Source organism: Pongo pygmaeus, chromosome 13, assembly GCF_028885625.2.
Source record: "Pongo pygmaeus isolate AG05252 chromosome 13, NHGRI_mPonPyg2-v2.0_pri, whole genome shotgun sequence".
In the NCBI taxonomy this organism is placed as follows: domain Eukaryota; kingdom Metazoa; phylum Chordata; class Mammalia; order Primates; family Hominidae; genus Pongo; species Pongo pygmaeus.
The window spans coordinates 120449108-120466446 of record NC_072386.2 but is presented as its reverse complement, the minus strand read 5'-3'; the positions used below and the strand labels follow the sequence as shown (position 1 = coordinate 120466446).

The 17339-nt window shown below is 49.0% G+C and overlaps 1 protein-coding gene across 1 annotated transcript in view; it reads left to right on the top strand.

Moving 5' to 3' along the window:
- The first annotated feature begins 3673 nt into the window (after window positions 1–3673).
- PTGES (prostaglandin E synthase) overlaps window positions 3674–17339 on the top strand; it is a 39611-nt gene continuing 25945 nt past the window's right edge. Inside the window, exon 1 of the mRNA XM_054501203.2 lies at window positions 3674–4073. The gene's annotated coding sequence lies outside the window, so the exon portion shown is untranslated. The remainder of the gene's footprint in view (window positions 4074–17339) is intronic.

The following is a 17339-nucleotide window of genomic DNA, read 5'->3' as shown; positions in this document are numbered from 1 at the left end:
GAAAAAAAAAATTAAAAAAAAAAATATATATATATGGAGATAGTTTTATATATATATAATCTATAAACTGTATGTAGTTATATATAAACATATATGTAGTTTTATATATAGACACACACATATATTCTTTATATATAGAATAGAAACAGAACCAATAGGAGATAGATATATATGTAGAAACACATGCATTTTTATATATATATATATATTTTTTTTTTTTTTGAGACAGAGTTTCACTCTTATTGCCCAGGCTGGAGTGCAATGGCACAATCTAGGCTCACTGCAACCTCCACCTCCTGGGTTCAAGCGATTCTTCTGCCTCAGTCTCCCGAGTAGCTGGGATTACAGGCATGTACCACCACGCCCAGCTAATTTTGCATTTTTAGTAGAGATGGGGTTTCTCCATGTTGGTCAGGCTGGTCTCGAACTCCTGACCTCAGGTGATCCACCCACCTTGGCCTCCCAAAGTGTTGGGATTATAGGCATGAGCCACCGCACCTGGCCACATTTATATATTTTTAAATGTATATAACTAGTTATATACATTATATATTTATTTATGTATGTATGTAGTTATATACATAACTATCTCCTATAGGTTCTGTTTCTATTCTTTCTATATATATACATATATAGAGTACATATATATGTGTGTGGGTGCATGTGTTTCTATATATATACCTATCTCCTATTGGTCTGTTTCTATTCTACATATAAACATATATAGACTATATAAGTGCGTGTGTTTCTATATATCTATCTCCTATTGGTTCTGTTTCTCTGGAGAAGACTAATACATAAAGCAAGCCTCCCTGGTGTGAAATGAGCCGTGAATAGAATTCCTGATGACACAGATATGTGTCAACGAGGGACGGGAGGTCTCCCGCCCTGCCTTTCCCGGTCCTTGTCCCTGAGATGATGAACACTGTTACTGGCTGGGTTTCCTTCTTCAGACCTTTTGCTCTGCTGATAAAAACCACACAGCTCCTCTAGGCCTGGAAGTTTGCTTTTGTTTTTACAAAAAAAGAGATTGATACAATAGCTCTTGTTCTTTTAAGAAATGTTACATATTGCACAAAAATTTTACAAGTTAATAATAAATGTAAGGGTGTTTTGGCCATCTGTCCATTTTGCTACATAGAGACGGACCCTTGGACCACAGGCTAGGTCAGCAGCCCAAGTGGGGGCCTCGGAGCCACCCCAGGCACCCATGAAGGGAGACCCCGGCCTCCACTCAATACCAGGCAGGAGCAATGGGGAGGGCTAGAAGTGGTGAATTGGATATAACACACCAATTATTAAATAATCTCAGTCTTAAGAAGTGTTTTGATAACAAAAGCGACTGACAGCTTATGGAATTAAGTTCTGGTAACTTTAAAGGAAGCAGTTCTCTCCTCGCTATCTGGGAAGGGGCTGGAAGGACATTCTGGGGCAGTCACTGGACAGAAGGAACCCGCTTTGCCTGTAGCTCCAGCTAGTTGTGCCTCGTCCCACTGGGTTTGGGTGTGTAGGAACACAGGCGGGGGGATCCCCAGGCCAGGGACTCCAGCTGCTTTATTCCTGGCTGTTCCCATATCCAATTCCATGCCGAACACACAAGCTCATTCAATGTCTCCTCAATAACCCTTGGAAGCAGCTGGGCGCGGTGGCTCACACCTGTAATCCCAGCACTTTGGGAGGCTGAGGCGGGTGGATCACCTAAGGTCAGGAGTTTACCAGCCTGACCAACATGGAGAAACCCCTGTCTCTACTAAAAATACAAAATTATCCAGGCATGGTGGCAGGCGCCTGTAATCCCAGCTACTTGGGAGGCTGAAGCAGGCAAACTGCTTGAACCCAGGAGGTGGAGGTTGCAGTGAGCTGAGATTGTGCCACTGCACTCCAGCCGGGCGACAAGAGCAAAACTCCATATAAATAAATAAATAAATAAATAAATAAATAAATAAATACTATTGGAATCTAGCATGGAGGTTGCCACCCCCTTTTGCTGGTGTGGGGTGCAGTTCTGAGAGGCAGGGCAGACACCCATTGGGGCCTTTTGCTAAGGACCGAATTGTGTCCCCCTAGAATTTGTGTGTCAAACTCCAAGTCCCCAATGTGATGGTGTTGGAGATTGGGGCCTTTCGGAGGTGATTAGGGTTTGATAAGGTCATGAGGGTGGGGCCCTCAAGATTGGATCAGTGCCCTTATAAGAAGAGACACCAGGGAACTTGCTTCCACTCTCTCTCGCCATGTGAGGATGCAGTGAGAAGGCACCTGGATCTTGGACTTCCCAGTCTCCACAAACGTAAGAAATAAATTCCTGTTGTTTAAGCACCCAATGTGTGGCATTTTATTTATTTATTTATTTATTTTAGAGCCAAGGTCTTGTTTTGTCACCTGGGCTGGAGTGCAGTGGCACCATCGTGGCTCCCTGCAGCCTCCAACGGCTGGGCTCAGGGGATCCTCCTGCTTCAGCATCCCGAGTGGCTGGGATTACAGGTGCATGCCACCACACTTGGCTTTTTTTTTTTTTTTTTTTTTAGAGATGGGGTCTTGCTATGTTGTCCAGGCTAGTCCTGAACTCCTGGGTTCAAGCGATCCTTCTGCCTCAGGCTCCCGAAGTGCTGAGATTATAGGTGTGAGTTATCACACCTGGCGATGGCATTTTATTATGGCAGCCTGAGCTGACTAAGGTAGACAGCAGGGAAAGAAGCTTCCATGCATTCCTCCTTGGGGAGTCTGAACTTTCCAAGGCCTGCCTCCCTCCCCTGCAGGGCGCTGGAGCACGTTCAGTGATAGGTGGGCCTGAGGCTGTGCATCCCATGTCCCCAAAGCCTCTCTGTTGCTAGAAAATGTTCTTTCTTTCCTTGTGATTAAGGAGAAATCTGCCTTCCTAGGCCTCTTCACCCCTGGGGCCTGTCTCTACTACTCTACTATTTGGGTTTCTAGAACCCTCCCATCTCCTTTGGAGACATCCTCTTTTCTTTTCTTTTCTTTTTTTTTTTTTTGAGACAGATTCTTGCTCTGTCACCCAGGCTGGAGTGCAGTGGCACGATCTCAGCTCCCTGCAACCTCCGCCTCCCAGGTTCAAGTGATTCTCCTGCCTCAGCCTCCTGAGTAGCTGGGATTACAGGTGCCGGTCACCACGCCCAGCTAATTTTTTGTATTTTTAGTAGAGATGGGGTTTCACCATGTTGGCCAAGCTGGTCTCGAACCCCTGACCTCAGGTGATCCTCCCGCCTAGGCCTCCCAAAGTGCTGGGATTACAGGCGTGAGCCACCTCGCCCAGGCTCAGCCTTTCTCCTAATCATCACCTTGCCTTGGGTGGGTCCTAACTGCTGGGAGCCCCCAGCAAGCCTCATCTTAACAAGCCAGAGCCATAGCCCAGATGAGGGGATGGGGGAATGACAGGAAGTCACTGGGCCATGGTTGCAAAGGTGGCGAATGGCAGAGGAGCTGGAACACACCCACAGGGTGTCTGACCGTGATTTTAACTGCTCTTCCACGCCTCCGTGAATGAATGAATGAATGAACACATGTTCTACTACCAGACTTTGTTTTTCAGAAATATAGAAACCCTTTGGAAAAATCACAGGTCCCATCACTAACAAGTTGAATTTAGTTATCAAGTCACTTTCTTGGTTAGAGAAGAGGAAAGGGGAGGAGGAGATGGGAAGAGGAGGAGGGAGGAGGGAGGATGAAGAAGCTCTGACGGGACCCAGTAGTGCAGGGCAGAGGGTGTCTCTGGAGGAAGCTTCCCTTCACTGTGGCAATTTCCTGAGGTTTGATCTTGGCCTCTCGCAGTGAACAGGGTCTTCATCTGCCCAGCATCTGAACCCTAACCGCAGAGGGTTGAGAGACAGAGGAGGGGGCCCCCACAAGGCCTGTGGTTTGAGTGAGGAAAGCAATTGTGTAAAAGTGGAGAGCCTTTCCGCAGCCCAGGGCCAGTCCCTGCCTGAGTCATGCTTGAGAGAGAGGGAGGAGCAGGCAGGATCCTGGAGCCCCCTGGATTTCAAGCTGGCCGTGGCCTCCCGGGTGACGTCACTGCGGTCATTCCCTGATGAGCTCAGGCAGAGGCGCCTGGGGACGGGGTAAGTGGTGAGAGGGAGGGCCACGGCTGTCTTGGGTGAACCCCAGGCTCCAGTTGGAGACTCTGCTGTGGCAAGAGGTCCACCCCACCCCCGGGCGCCATCTGGGGACACTCCGGCGTCCCATTCCAATGGCTGTTCTGCCAGGGCCTCACCCTGGCTCTTGGTCTCAGGACTGCTGTGTTTGCCTGCCTAGGTGTGTGGGTCAATCTGTGCAGAGCTGGGGAGCAAGTGATCACTGGGAACAAAGACAGCTTTCAGCCAGGAGGGAGAAGCATTTCTTCCCGCTAGGATAATGGCCAATTCAGAGGCCCTAGACCATGCTGTCCCCAGAACCTGGGTGCATTGCTGATGACGAGATCCCAGCCGGGGGTCAGGCCTCCCAGGACTGTCAAGCTGGGCTGCTTGGGTCCCTGGCTCCAGGGGTGGGGGTGGAGCTGAATGGCAAGGGACATAGCTGGTCCATTCCAGGCTCCAACTTCAGAACCCTTTGGGAGTAAGATTACCTAGCCTTGTGCTCTGGGCTGAGCAATCAACTATAGTGCACACGCTCCTTTACTGTGGTTCCGAGATAGTTAATTGGAATCTGGATACTCTGGGTAAAGTCAGAACATCCAACTGGGCCCAGCATGGGAGATCAGCTTGATGAGTCTCCCACACCCTACTCTGGGCATCAGCAGAGTCAGTTCTCTGAAGAGTTTTTTTCACATGTATCACATAGATAGAGAGGTAGGTAGGTTGGTAGGTAGGTAGATAGGTCAATAGGTAGGTAGGTAGGTAGGTAGACATAGGGATCTATCTATCTACCTATCTATCTATCTGTCTATCTATCTATCTATCATCTATCTATCTGACTGTAGTTTAGCACAGACATTGGTTGAGTCATGTCACTCCTCTGAACCTCAATTTTCTCATGTCTAAAATGGGGATATTAGGCCGGGCGAGGTAGCTCACATCCGTAATCCCAGCACCTTCGGAGGCCAAGGCAGGTGGATCATCTGAGGTCAGGAGTTCAAAACCAGCCTGGCCAACATGGTGAAACCCCGTCTCTACTAAAAAATACAAAAAAATTAGCCAGGTGTGGTGGCAGACACCTGAAGTCCCAGCTACTCAGGAGGCTGAGGCAGGAGAATTGCTTGAGACTGGGAGGCAGAGGTTGCAGTGAGCCAAGATCACGCCATTGCACTCCAGCCTGGGTGACAGAGCAAGACTCCGCCTCCAAAAAATATAAAATAAAATAAAATAGGGATAATAATAGACCCACCTCCTAGGATTGCTACATGAGGACAATGAGCTGATCTTCATAAAGCACCAAGCAGGTAAAGTTGGCCAGTGATGTCATCAACATTGTTATATAATAATAATTATCATCATTAACTTTATTGCCTAGTTGGCGTCCCAGCCCGAGCTGAAGCTCTGTCTCTTGGCCACCCTGTCCAGGAGGTATGAGCCTGTTTTCTTGGGCCAGATCTTCTGCTTGGCTTGAAGCCAAGCTGTGGCTTCCCAACCTCTGCATGCAGCCCCCTCCCCAGGGTGCTGGTTGGTCTCTCCTCTCAGCTGCTGCAGCAATGTGCTTCACAGTGACAACACACCCACAGCTCCAGTGGCAGTTGATGGGTCCGTGTGGCCAGGATCATGCCTGGCAGGATGCATGTGGCAAAGGGCTCGTCTGGGTCAGTGCTATGCTCTCTGTGCCAGGGAAAATCCAGCTCTTGGAGGGGGTGAGAGCAGGGAGGCCTTCATGGTGGTGGAGTTAGGGGATGGGAGAGACAGGGAAGCAATGAGGGGCTTGCACAGAAAATATCCTTTTACCCTAAGTACCCAGATGACAAGTGAGACCTGAAATTACCTTTGGCGGGGGCCGTGGCTTCTGGTGGACCCCAGCGTTAGACAGAGCAGGTGGCAGAGCCGCAGGAACCAGCTCTAGTGTGTGGCAGTTTGTTGGTTTCATTGCTGTTGCTGGGCCAGGCATGCACTGAGGACCCCGGGATAAAGGGGTTTACTGTAAGGATGCTGGGGCCCAAGACCTCATGGGCACAGGACCCAGGTAAAGACCCCAGGGCCCGTGAAAAGCCAAAGTGGATTTCACTATAGGGGCTTCTTGTCATCCCCAGGGGTACACATTCTTCTGGCTGTTCCTGCTGCTGGCAGCCAAGTCCTTGTCCACGAGCCCAGCCTCCTCTGTGGGGTGGGTCTCAGCCCAGGCCCACATCGGGCTGTTGATTTCATCGGCTGCTGGCTGGCCTCGCCATTGGCTGCCTGCAGCCAGGTGCTCACCCCTGCCCATCAGCTGTGGCCACGGTGGTGCGAGCAGGGAGAGGAGCATGTGACTTGCACATGAAGAGTAGCCAAAGGCTTCTTCTCTGGGGGACATTTGTCTACCTTGGGGCGATGCGTCTACCTGTGGATGGGGAGGGACCCCTTATTGGGGTCCAGGCAGGTCTGCATTCTGGGCCTTGTTCAGTACACCCTCTGGCTTCCAACCAGCCAACCAGGCTCCTGGGGGACCCACCAACCCTCCCTTTTCTTCTCTGTTCTTCTCTCCTCACCTGGTAGATACACATGTCTTCATTTTGGTTCTTATGTTGAGAGACAAACCCATCCTTCCCTCCCTTTCTTCCTTCCTTCCTTCCTCCCTCCCTCCCTTCCTTCTCTCTCCCCTTCCTTCCTTCCTTTCTTCCTTCCTTTCCTTCCTTCCTTTCTTCCTTCCTTTCCTTCCTTCCTTCCCTTCCTTCCTTTCCTTCCTTCTTTCCCTTCCTTCCTTCCTTCCTTCTTTCTTTCCTTCTTTCTTCCTTTCTTTTTTTCTCTCTGTCTCTCTTTCTCGCTGTCTTTTCTTTCTTTCTTGCACCTAGGCTGGAGTGCAGTGGCATGATCATGGCTCACTGCAGCCTCGACCTCCCAGGCTCAAGCAATCCTCCCGCCTCAGCCTCCTAAGTAGCTAGGACCACAGATGTACACCGCCATGCCTGGCTATTTTTTTTTTTTTTTTTAACTTTTTGTAGAGACAAGATCTCCCTGTATTGCCCGGGCTGGTCTCAGACTCCTAAGGCTCAAGCAATCCTCCTGCCTCAGTCTCCCAAAGTGCTGAGATTACAGGCATGAGCCACTGCACCCAGCCTGAGACAATGATTTCTCTACCAGTCTCTACCCCATTGCACTAACAGTCAGTGGAAGGCTGCAGACCTTCACACGTGAGTCCCTGGCCCTGGGCCTCAGGCAGGGTTTGCTGGGTGTGTGTTTACCCAATAGTTGTGGGAAAGTGGGTGCTGACCTCACCGGGTGCGGACCTCACTGGGTGCGGAGGACAGGGTGTTAAACGGCTCCCACAAAACACTCCCTCCTCCTTGGGCTATGTTGGCAGGAGCACATCTAACCCTGGCGACCCAGGGTCATAAGGAGGATGAGTTAACTTCCTTGTGTGTCCTAAGCGGCGCTGTGTATTTGTTGACTGTCTCACAGTAAATGTGGTTGGTGGTGTACTTACTTCCTACCCCTTTTAGCTAATGGGACTGGATAAAAGCTTGTCCTCTACGTAAAAGCTTTGCCTCTGGGATTAGCCTGGCCTGGTTGAGTCTCAGTTGTTAAAATAACAACAGCAATACCAATAGCAGTGATAGCTTACATGTAACACCAGGTATGATTCCCTACCTGGACTATCTCAGTAATTCTAGGAGGAAGGTCTATTATCATGCCTGTTTTAGAGAAGGAAGAAGTGAGGCTCAGTACGGTGCTCAGCTAGGAAGCAGTAGAGCCTGGTGGTAACCAGGCAGGGGCTCAGGGCTTCTCTCCTTCCTGCTCCTCAGCTGATGGGCTGATGGGCCATCGTGGGCAGGTTACTTGGCCTCTTCAGGACTCAATTTCCCCTTGTCTGCAAGTGGGTTAAGAAAGTTTAATGTGGCTGGGTGCAGTGGCTCACACCTGTAATCTCAGCACTTTGGGAGGCCGAGGTGGGTGGATCATGAGGTCAAGAGATCGAGACCATCCTGGCCAACATGGTGAAACCCTGTCTCTACTAAAAATACAAAAATTAGCCAGGTGTGGTGGCACACGCCTGTAGTCCCAGCTACTTAGGAGGCCGAGGGAAGAGAATCGCTTGCACCTGGGAGGCGGAGGCTGCAGTGAGCCAAGATCGTGCCACTGCACTCCAGCCTGGTGACAGAGCCAGACTCTGTCTAAAAAAAAAAAAAAGGTTTAATGTGGCCGAGTACGCTGATTCACCCCTGTAATCCCTGCACTTTGGGAGGCCGAGGTGGGCGGATCACTTGAGGTGAGAGTTCGAGACCAGCCTGGCCAGCATGGTGAAACCCTGTCTCTCCTAAAAATACAAAAAAGTAGCCGGGAGTGGTGGCAGGCACCTGTAATCCCAGCTACTCCGGAGACTGAGACAGGAGAATCACTTGAACCCAGGAGGCTGAGGTTTCAGTGAGCCGAGATCGCACCACTATAATCCAGCCTGGGTGACAGAGCAAGACTCCATCTCAGAAAAAGAAAAAAAGAAAGTTTAATGCATGAAGTGGTTACGGAAAATAAGCACTTTTCAAACAGTGAAACTCAGCCCCTAGTTTGGGATTATTGTCTTGGATGGAAAGGGGAGTTTTTTTGTTTTTTGTTTTTGTTTTCTTTTTTAACATTTCCCATTTCACAGATGGAGGGAAGAGTAATTTTTGCTGTTCTTTCTGCATTAAGTTGGGGTTTGTAGAGGTGACCTTTAAGACCACCTTGCTCAAAATCAGCCCGTGACTTGGGCACCTCCCTCAAAGGCAGCTTCATATTTGCGTTGTTTGTTTTGTTTTGTTTTTGAGATGGGCTCTTGCCATGTTGCCCAGGCTGGAGTGCAGTGGCTATTCACAGGCACGATCATAGGTCGCCGCAGCCTCGAGCTTCTGGGTTGGAGCAATCCTCCTGCTTCAGCCTCCCGAGTAGCTAGGACTATAGGCCTGTGCCACCATGGCCGGCTAACTTTTTGTTTCTTTGTAGAGATGGGGTCTTGAACTCCTGGTCTCAAACAGTCTTTCTGCCTTGGCCTCCCAAAATGCTGGGATTATAGGCGTGAGCCACTACTGCACCTGGCCCTAGAACACTTTATTACATAGTAAAAAGTAAATAACTCTCACCCATCTCTTTTTATAGAACTGTGCTGTCCAATATGGCAGCTACAAGCCAGGTGTGGTCACCGAGGGCCCAAAATGTGGTGAGTCCAAATTGAGTCCAACTGACACGTGCAGTGAGTGTAAAATCAACACTGGGCCTTGAGACCTAATATGGAAAAAAAAGTAAAATATCTCACTAATAATTTGTCAATATTGGCAAGGCATGGTGGCTCCCACCTGTAATCCCAGCAATTTGGGAGGCCAAGGCAGGCAGATTGCCTGAGCTCAGGAGTTTGAGACCAGCCTGGGCAACATGGTGAAACCCCATCTCTACTAAAAATACAAAAAATTAGCCAGGCATGGCGGTGAGTGCCTGTATTTTCAGCTACTCAGGAGGCTGAGGCAGGAGAATCGCTTGAACCCAGGAGGCAGAAGTTGCAGTGAGCCAAGATTGTGCCACTGCACTCCAGTCTGCGTGATGGGAACGAGACTCCATCTCAAAAGAAAAAAAAAGCTGGGCGCGGTGGCTCACGCCTGTAATCCCAGCACTTTGGGAGGCCGAGGTGAGCGGATCACCTGAGGTCGGGAGTTAGAGACCAGCCTGACCAACATAGAGAAACCCCGTCTCTACTAAAAATACAAAAATTGGCCGGGCGTGATGGCACATGCCTGTAATCCCAGCTACTCAGGAGGCTGAGGCAAGAGAATTGCTTGAACCCAGGAGGCGGAGGTTGCGGTCAGTAGAGATCACGCCACTGCACTCCAGCCTGGGTAACAAGAGTGAAACTCCACCTCAAAAAAAAAAAAAAGTCACGGCCCTTCCATGAATTCTCACACTTGAGACAGTTTATAGACCCAGGACCTGTTGAATGAAGAAGAGGCCAGGTCCCCTTGGTGAAGGACTTTGGTGTGCTACTGAAAATTTATACTCCCAATCTTTCTCCCAACCTTCCTCCAAAGAGACCTTTACCAGGGTAACTGCACTGGGAAAGGAAATAATCACATATCCCAGGGACTACTGCACACTGGCTCTGAACTGATACTGACACCAGGAGACCTCACCTGTCACTGCGGCCCTCTAGTCAGAGCAGGGGCTTATGAGGGTCACGTGACCCACAAGTTTTCACTTAGGTCCTTCTCACAGTGGGTCCAGTGGGTCCCCGAGCCCATCCTGCGACTATTTTCCCAGCTCCAGGTGCATAATTGGAACAGACAGATGAGCAGCTGGCAGTATCCCACACTGATTTCCTGATGGTGGGAAAAGTTGAGTGGAAGCCATTAGAACTGCCTCTACCTAGGAAATCAAAAGCAGCACTTTATTCCTGGATGGATTGCAGAGATGAGTGCCACCATCAAGGACTGGAAAGATGCAGGGTTGAAGATTCTCCCCACATCCCCTTTCAACCCTCCTATTTGTCCAGTGCAGAAAACAGATGGATCTTGGAGAATGACAGTGGGTTATGATACATTTAACCAGGTGGTAACTCCAATTGTAGCTGCTGTACCAGCCCCACCTGATGACATTATTCTGATTGGACCTTGTGAGCAAGAAGTATTGGTAGCAATAAGTAATCTAGGTCGGGCGCAGTGGCTCATGCCTATAATCCCAGTACTTTGGGAGGCCGAGGCAGATGGATCGCCTGAGGTCAGGAATTTGAGACCAGCCTGGCCAACATGGTGAAACCCTGTCTCTACTGAAAATACAAAAATTAGCAGGGCATGGTGGCTTGTGCCTATCGTCCCAGCTACTTGGGAGGCTGAGGCAGGAGAATCTCTTGAACCCGGGAGGTGGAGGTTGCAGTGAGCCGAGGTCACGCCATTGCACTCCAGCCTGGTGACAGAGTGAGACTCCATCTCAAAAAAAAAAACCAACAAACAAAAACAAAGCAAAACAAATTAGCTGGGTGTGGTGGCACCATCCTGTAGTCCCAGCTACTCAGGAGGCTGAGGCAGGAGAATTGCTTGAACCTGGGAGGCGGAGGTTGAAGTGAGCCGAGATTGCGTCGCTGCACTCCTGCTTGGATGACAGAGCGAGACTCCTTCTCAAAAAAAAAAAAAGTAATCTAGACTTGTTGGTAAGACATTTGCATGTCAAGGTTAGAAATAAATATGAGTAAAATTCAGAGGAGTTCTATATCAGTGAAATTTCTAGGAGTCCAGTGGTGTGGGGCTTGTCCAGGTGTCTCTTTTAAGGTGAAAGATAAATTGTGGCACTTGGACTCTCCTACAAGCAAAAAACAGGCACAACGCCCAGTGGGTCTCCTTGCATTGTGGAGGCAGCATATTCCTTATCTGGGTGTGTTAGTTACTCCAGCCCATTTACTGAGTGACCTAAAAGCTACTGGTTTTGGGTAAGGTTCAGAACAGGGCCTTAGTAGAGACTGAACACCTAACCGTGGACAACCAAATTACCATGTGACTTGAGCTTCTCATCATGAACTGGGTGCGATTTGACTGCCAAGTCATAAAGTTGGGTGTGCACAGCAGCACCTCATCATCACCTAGAAGCGGTAGATACATGGCCAGGCCAGAGCAGGCCCTGAAGGCACAAGTAAGTGACATGAAGTGGCCCAAATGCTGAAGGTCCCCACTCCTGCGACTCTGCCTTCTCTCTTCAAGCACCCATGGCTCACAGGGAGTTCCCTGCTATCAGGTGACCGAGGAAGAGGAGACTCAGGCCTGGTTTACGATGGTTCTGCAGGATATGTGGGCATCCCCTGAAGGTGACCAACTGCAGCACTACAGCTCCCCTCTGGGACACCCCTGAGGGACAGTGAGGAAGGGTAATCCTCCCAGCAGGCAGAAACTTAAGCAGTGTACCTAGTTGTGCACTTTTCTTTTTTCCTTTTTTGAGACGGAGTCTCACTGTGTTGCCCAGGCTGGAGTGCAGTGGCACGATTTCAGCTCACTGCAACATCTATCTCCCAGGTTCAAGCGATTCTCCTGCCTCAACCTCCCAAGTAGCTAGGATTACGGGTATGAGCCACCATACCTGGCTAATTTTTTGTATTTTTAGTAGAGATGGGGTTTCACCATGTTGGTCAGGCTGGTCTTGAAGTCCGGACCTCAGGTGATCCACCCACCTCAGCCTCCCAAAGTGCTGGGATTACAGGTGTGAGCCACTGCACACAGCCATCTTTTCTTTATTCTTGCTTTTTTTTTTTCTTTTGTTCTGTCGCCCCAGCTGGAGTGCAATGGCATGATCTCGGCTCACTGCAACCTCAGCCTCCCAGGTTCCTGAGCCTCAGCCTCCCAAGTAGCTGGGACTATAGGTGTGTACCATCACACCTAGCTAATTTTTGTGTTTTTTGGTAGAGATGGGGTTTCACCATGTTGCCTGGGCAGGTCTTGAACTCCTGATCTCAGATTATCTGCTAGCCTCAGCCTCTCAAAGTGTTGGGATTATAGGCGTGAGCCACCGCTCCCAGCCACGCTGTGTATGTTCTTAACCAGCGGCCCCTATATGGTGCCGCTTCTCTGAAAGCCGGGGTTCATGGGTCCAGAATCAAAAGGTGAAAATGGGAGTGGCACCACTCACTATTACTCTGAGTGTCCTACTGGAAAAATGTTTGCTTCTTGTTCTTGTGACTTTATTCTCTGTTGGCCTAAAGATCTTTGTTCCAGAGGGAGGAGTGTTTCCAGCGGGAGACACAACAATTCCTTTGAGCTGGAAGTTAAGATACCACCCGGCCACTTTGGGCTCCTCATTCCTCTGGGTCAACAGGGAAAGAAGGGAGCTATGGTGTGGGCTGGGGTGACTGATCCAGATCACCAAGGGGACATTGGGCTGCTGCTCCACAATGGAGGTAGGGAAGAGTATGGAATGCAGGAGACCCCTTAGGCCATGTCTTTTTTTTTTTTTTTTTTTTTTTTTGAGACGAGTGTGGCTCTGTCGCCCAGGCTGGAGTGCAGTGGTGCGATCTCGGCTCACTGCAAGCTCCGCCTCCCAGGTTCACGCCATTCTCCTGCCTCAGCCTCCCGAGTAGCTGGGACTACAGGCGCTCGCCACCAAGCCCGGCTAATATTTTGTAGTTTTAGTAGAGATGGGGTTTCACCGTGTTAGCCAGGATGGTCTCGATCTCCTGACCTCATGACCCGCCCCCCTTGGCCTCCCAAAGTGTTGAGATTACAGGTGTGAGCCACCACGCCTGGCCTCCTTAGGCCATCTCTTAGTATCACCATGGCCTGTGGAAAATGATAATGACCCAATCTAGATCGGACTATGAATGGCCCAGACCCTTCAGGAATGAAGGTTTGGGTGTCACTCCACCCAGATAAAGAATCGCGACTGGCTGGGTGTGGTGGCTCACGCTTGTAATCCCAGCAATTTGGGAGGCTGAGGAGGGTGCATCACATGAGGTCAGGAATTTGAGACCAGCCTGGCCAACATGGCGAAACCCCACCTCTACCAAAAATACAAAAACTGCGTGCCTGTGGTCCCAGCTACTTGGGAGACTGAGGTGGGAGGATCGCTTGAGCCTGGGAGGTCGAGGCTGCATTGAGCCAAAATCGTAACACTGCACTCCAGCCTGGGTGACAAAACAAAAACAACAAAAAACATGACCAGCTGAGGTGCTTGCTGAAGGCAAAGGTTGTACAGAACCAGTAGTGGAAGAAGGTGGTTATAAATACCAGCTATAACCATGTGATCAGCCACAGAAACAGAGACTGTGATTGTCATCAGTTTTTCCTCTTTGTTTTTCTATGCATGTGTGTCTGTGTGTGTGTGTATCTATATATATATCTTTGTTTCCTTTCCTCTCTTACTCTCTTATCATGTAACATAAGATGTATTGATTTTATATCATAGTATTTAAGCTATGGGATATCAAGGAGAAGTGTAAACATCACTCTCTTCTTCTCTTCTTACCTCCTCTTCTAGGGAAGAGATGAGTGTGTTTCTGGTGTATGCAGGAGAGTTGCATCGTGTTAGGTGGAATTATGACTTTGCTTTGTCTTTACTTGGAGATTAAGTACGGTTTAGGAAATGTCTACGGGGTACCTAGTTGACAAGGGGTGGACTCGTGATGGTTAGTCTTTTGGGTCAGTTTCATTGGCCAAAGGTGACCAGATTACACATTGTCTCTGGGTGTGTCTGTGAGGCTGTGATTGGCATTTGAATCCACAGACAAAATACAGTGCCCTCCCCAGTGGCAGTGGGCATCGCCTAATCTGTTATGGGCTTGAATAAAACAAAAGGCAGGTTGGGCATGGTGGCTCACGCCTGTAATCCCAGCACTTTGGGAAGCTGAGGCAGGTGGATCACTTGAGGTCAGAAGTTCAAGACCAGCCTGGCCAACATGGTGAAACCCCGCCTCTACTAAAAATACAAAAATTTGGCTGGGTGCAGTGGCTCACGTCTGTAATCCCAGCACCTTGGGAGGCCGAGGCAGGCAGAGAGCCTAAGCTCAGGAGTTGGAGACCATCCTAGGCAACATGGTAAAACCCTGTCTCTACTAAAATACAAAAAATTAGCCAGACGTGATGGCACACGCTTGTAGTGTCAGCTACTCAGGAGGCTGAGGCACAAGAATTGCTTGAGCCGGGGAGGCAGAGCTTTCAGTGAGGAGAGATCGTGCCACTGCACTCCAGCTTGGGCTACAGAGTGAAACTCCGTCTCAAAAAAGATAAATAAAAAAAAAATAAATATAATAAATAAATAAAATACAAAAATTAGCCAGGCATGGTGAAAGGTGCCTGTAATCCCAGCTACTCAGGAGGCTGAGGCAGGAGAATCGCTTGAATCTGGGAGGTGGAGGTTGCAGTGAGCTGAGATTGCACCAGGGCACTCCAACCTGGGAGATAGAGTGAGATTCTGTCTCAAAATAATAATAATAATAATAAGGCAGAGGAAGGAGGAATTTGCCCCTTTTTTCTTGCCTGCCTGCTCGAGCTGAGACATCTCTCGTCTTCTGCCCTTAGACTGAAATTTATACCATTGGCTTCTTGGTTCTCAGGCCTCTGGACTCTGAACTGCATCACCAGCTCTCCTGGGTCTCCAGCTTGCAGACAGCAGTTAATGGTACTTCTCAGCTGCCATAATCACATGAGCCAATTATATGGCATAGTAAATCTATCTATCTATCTATCTATCTATCTATCTATCTATCTATCATCTCTCTATCTGTCTATCTGTCTATCATCTCTCTATCTATCTGCATTTCCTTGAGACAGTGTCTCACTCTGTCACCCAGGAGGCTGGAGTGCAGCAGTGCAATCACTGCTCAGTGCAGCCTCAACCTTCTGGGCTCATGTGATCCTCCCATCTCAGCTTCCTGAATAGCTGGGAACACAGGTGTGAGCCACTACGCCTGGCTAATTTTAAAAAATTTGATTTTAGATATGAGGTCTCATTATGTTGCCCAGGCTGGTCTTGAACTCCCGGCCTTTAGCAATCCTCCTCCCTCAACCTCCCAAAGTGCTGGGATTACAGGTATGAGCTGCCACACCTGGCTCCTACTTTTATATAAAAGGATATATTTATGGTCATGTGCCTCATGATGACATTTTGGTTAACAACTGACTGCATATGTGATGGTGATCCCATAGATTATAATAGACCTGAAGAATTCCTATCACCTAGTGATGTCTTAGCCATTGTACCACTCTAAGGTTTATTTAAAAAAAAAAAAAGACTTGGCATATGGCTCACGCCTATAGTCCCAGCACTTTCGGAGGCTAAGGCAGGAGGATCACTTGAGCCCAGGAGTTGAGGCTGCAGTGTGCCACGATCCCAGCACTGCATTCCAGGCTGCGTGACAGCGTTGTCTCAAAAAAATAAATAAATAAAAGATAACTGTAAAACAGCCTCAGATAGGTCCTTCAGGAAGGATTCCAGAAGAAAAATTGTCATCATAGGAGATGACAGTTCCACGCCTGTTATTGCCCCTGAAGACCTTCCAGTGGGACAAGACGTGGAGGTGGAAGACAGTGATACTGAAGATTCTGACCCTGCATGGGCCTAGGCTAACGTGTGTATTTGTGTCTTCATTTTTAAGAAAAAAGTTTAAAAATTAAAAAACAGGCCAGGCCCGGTGACTCATGCCTGTAATCCCAGCACTTTGGAAGGTGGAGGCAGGCAGATCACGAGGTCAGAAGTTCGAGACCAGCCTGGCCAACATGGTGAAACCTGTCTCTACTAAAAATACAAAAATTAGCTGGGCATGGTGGCGCATACCTGTAGTCCCAGACACTTGGGAGGCTGAGGCAGGAGAATCACTCGAGCCCATGAGGCAGAGCTTGCAGAGAGCCGTGATCATGCCATTGCACTCCAGCCTGGAGAGAGAGTGAGACTCTGTCTCAAAAAAAAAAAAAAAAAATTGCGTCCGGGCCTGGTGGCTCACGCCTGTAATCCCAGCACTTTGGGAGATTGAGGCAGGCAGATCACTTGAGGCCAGGAGTTCGAGACCAGCCTGGCCAACATGACGAAACCCCATCTCTACTAAAAATACAAAAAATTAGCTGGGTGTGGTGCGGGCACCTGTAATCCCAGCTACTTGGGAGGCTGAGGCATGAGAATTGCCTGAACTTGGGAGGCAGAGGCTGCAGTGAGCTGAGATTTCACTACTGCACTCCAGCCTGGGTGACAGAGCCAGATTTTGTCTCAGAAAAAAAAAATTTTCTTGTTGCTTTGCTGGGGGGAAGCACAAAAGGATGCTAGCTGCTGTTTACTGCTCATGTTATTATTCATAATAACATGTTGGCATTTGCTATATCATGAGAGGCCCTATCAAGCTGATTGTGTCTTCAGCTATCTCTGATGTTATGTTTGTGTGGGTTTTGATTAGGACGTGCCTTCCTTACTCGCCCTATGTTGAGTCGTCCTGAGCTTGGAATCTGGGCCGGCTTCCTGCAGTCACACAGGGCCCTTTACGAAGAAGGACCCCCTAGCCTTGCTTTAATTTTTTCTGTCCCTGTCTTGAAATTCTTTTTTTTTTTTTTTTTTTTTTTTTTTTTGAGACGGAGTGTCACTCTGTCGACCAGGCTGGAGTGCAGTGGCACGATCTTGGCTCGCTGCAAGCTCCGCCTCCCGGGTTCACGCCATTCTCCTGCCTCAGCCTCCCATGTAGCTGGGACTATGGGTCCCCGCTATCATGCCTGGCTAATTTTTTGTATTTTTTTTTTTTTAGTAGAGACGGGGTTTCACCACATTAGCCAGGATAGTCTCGATCTCCTGACC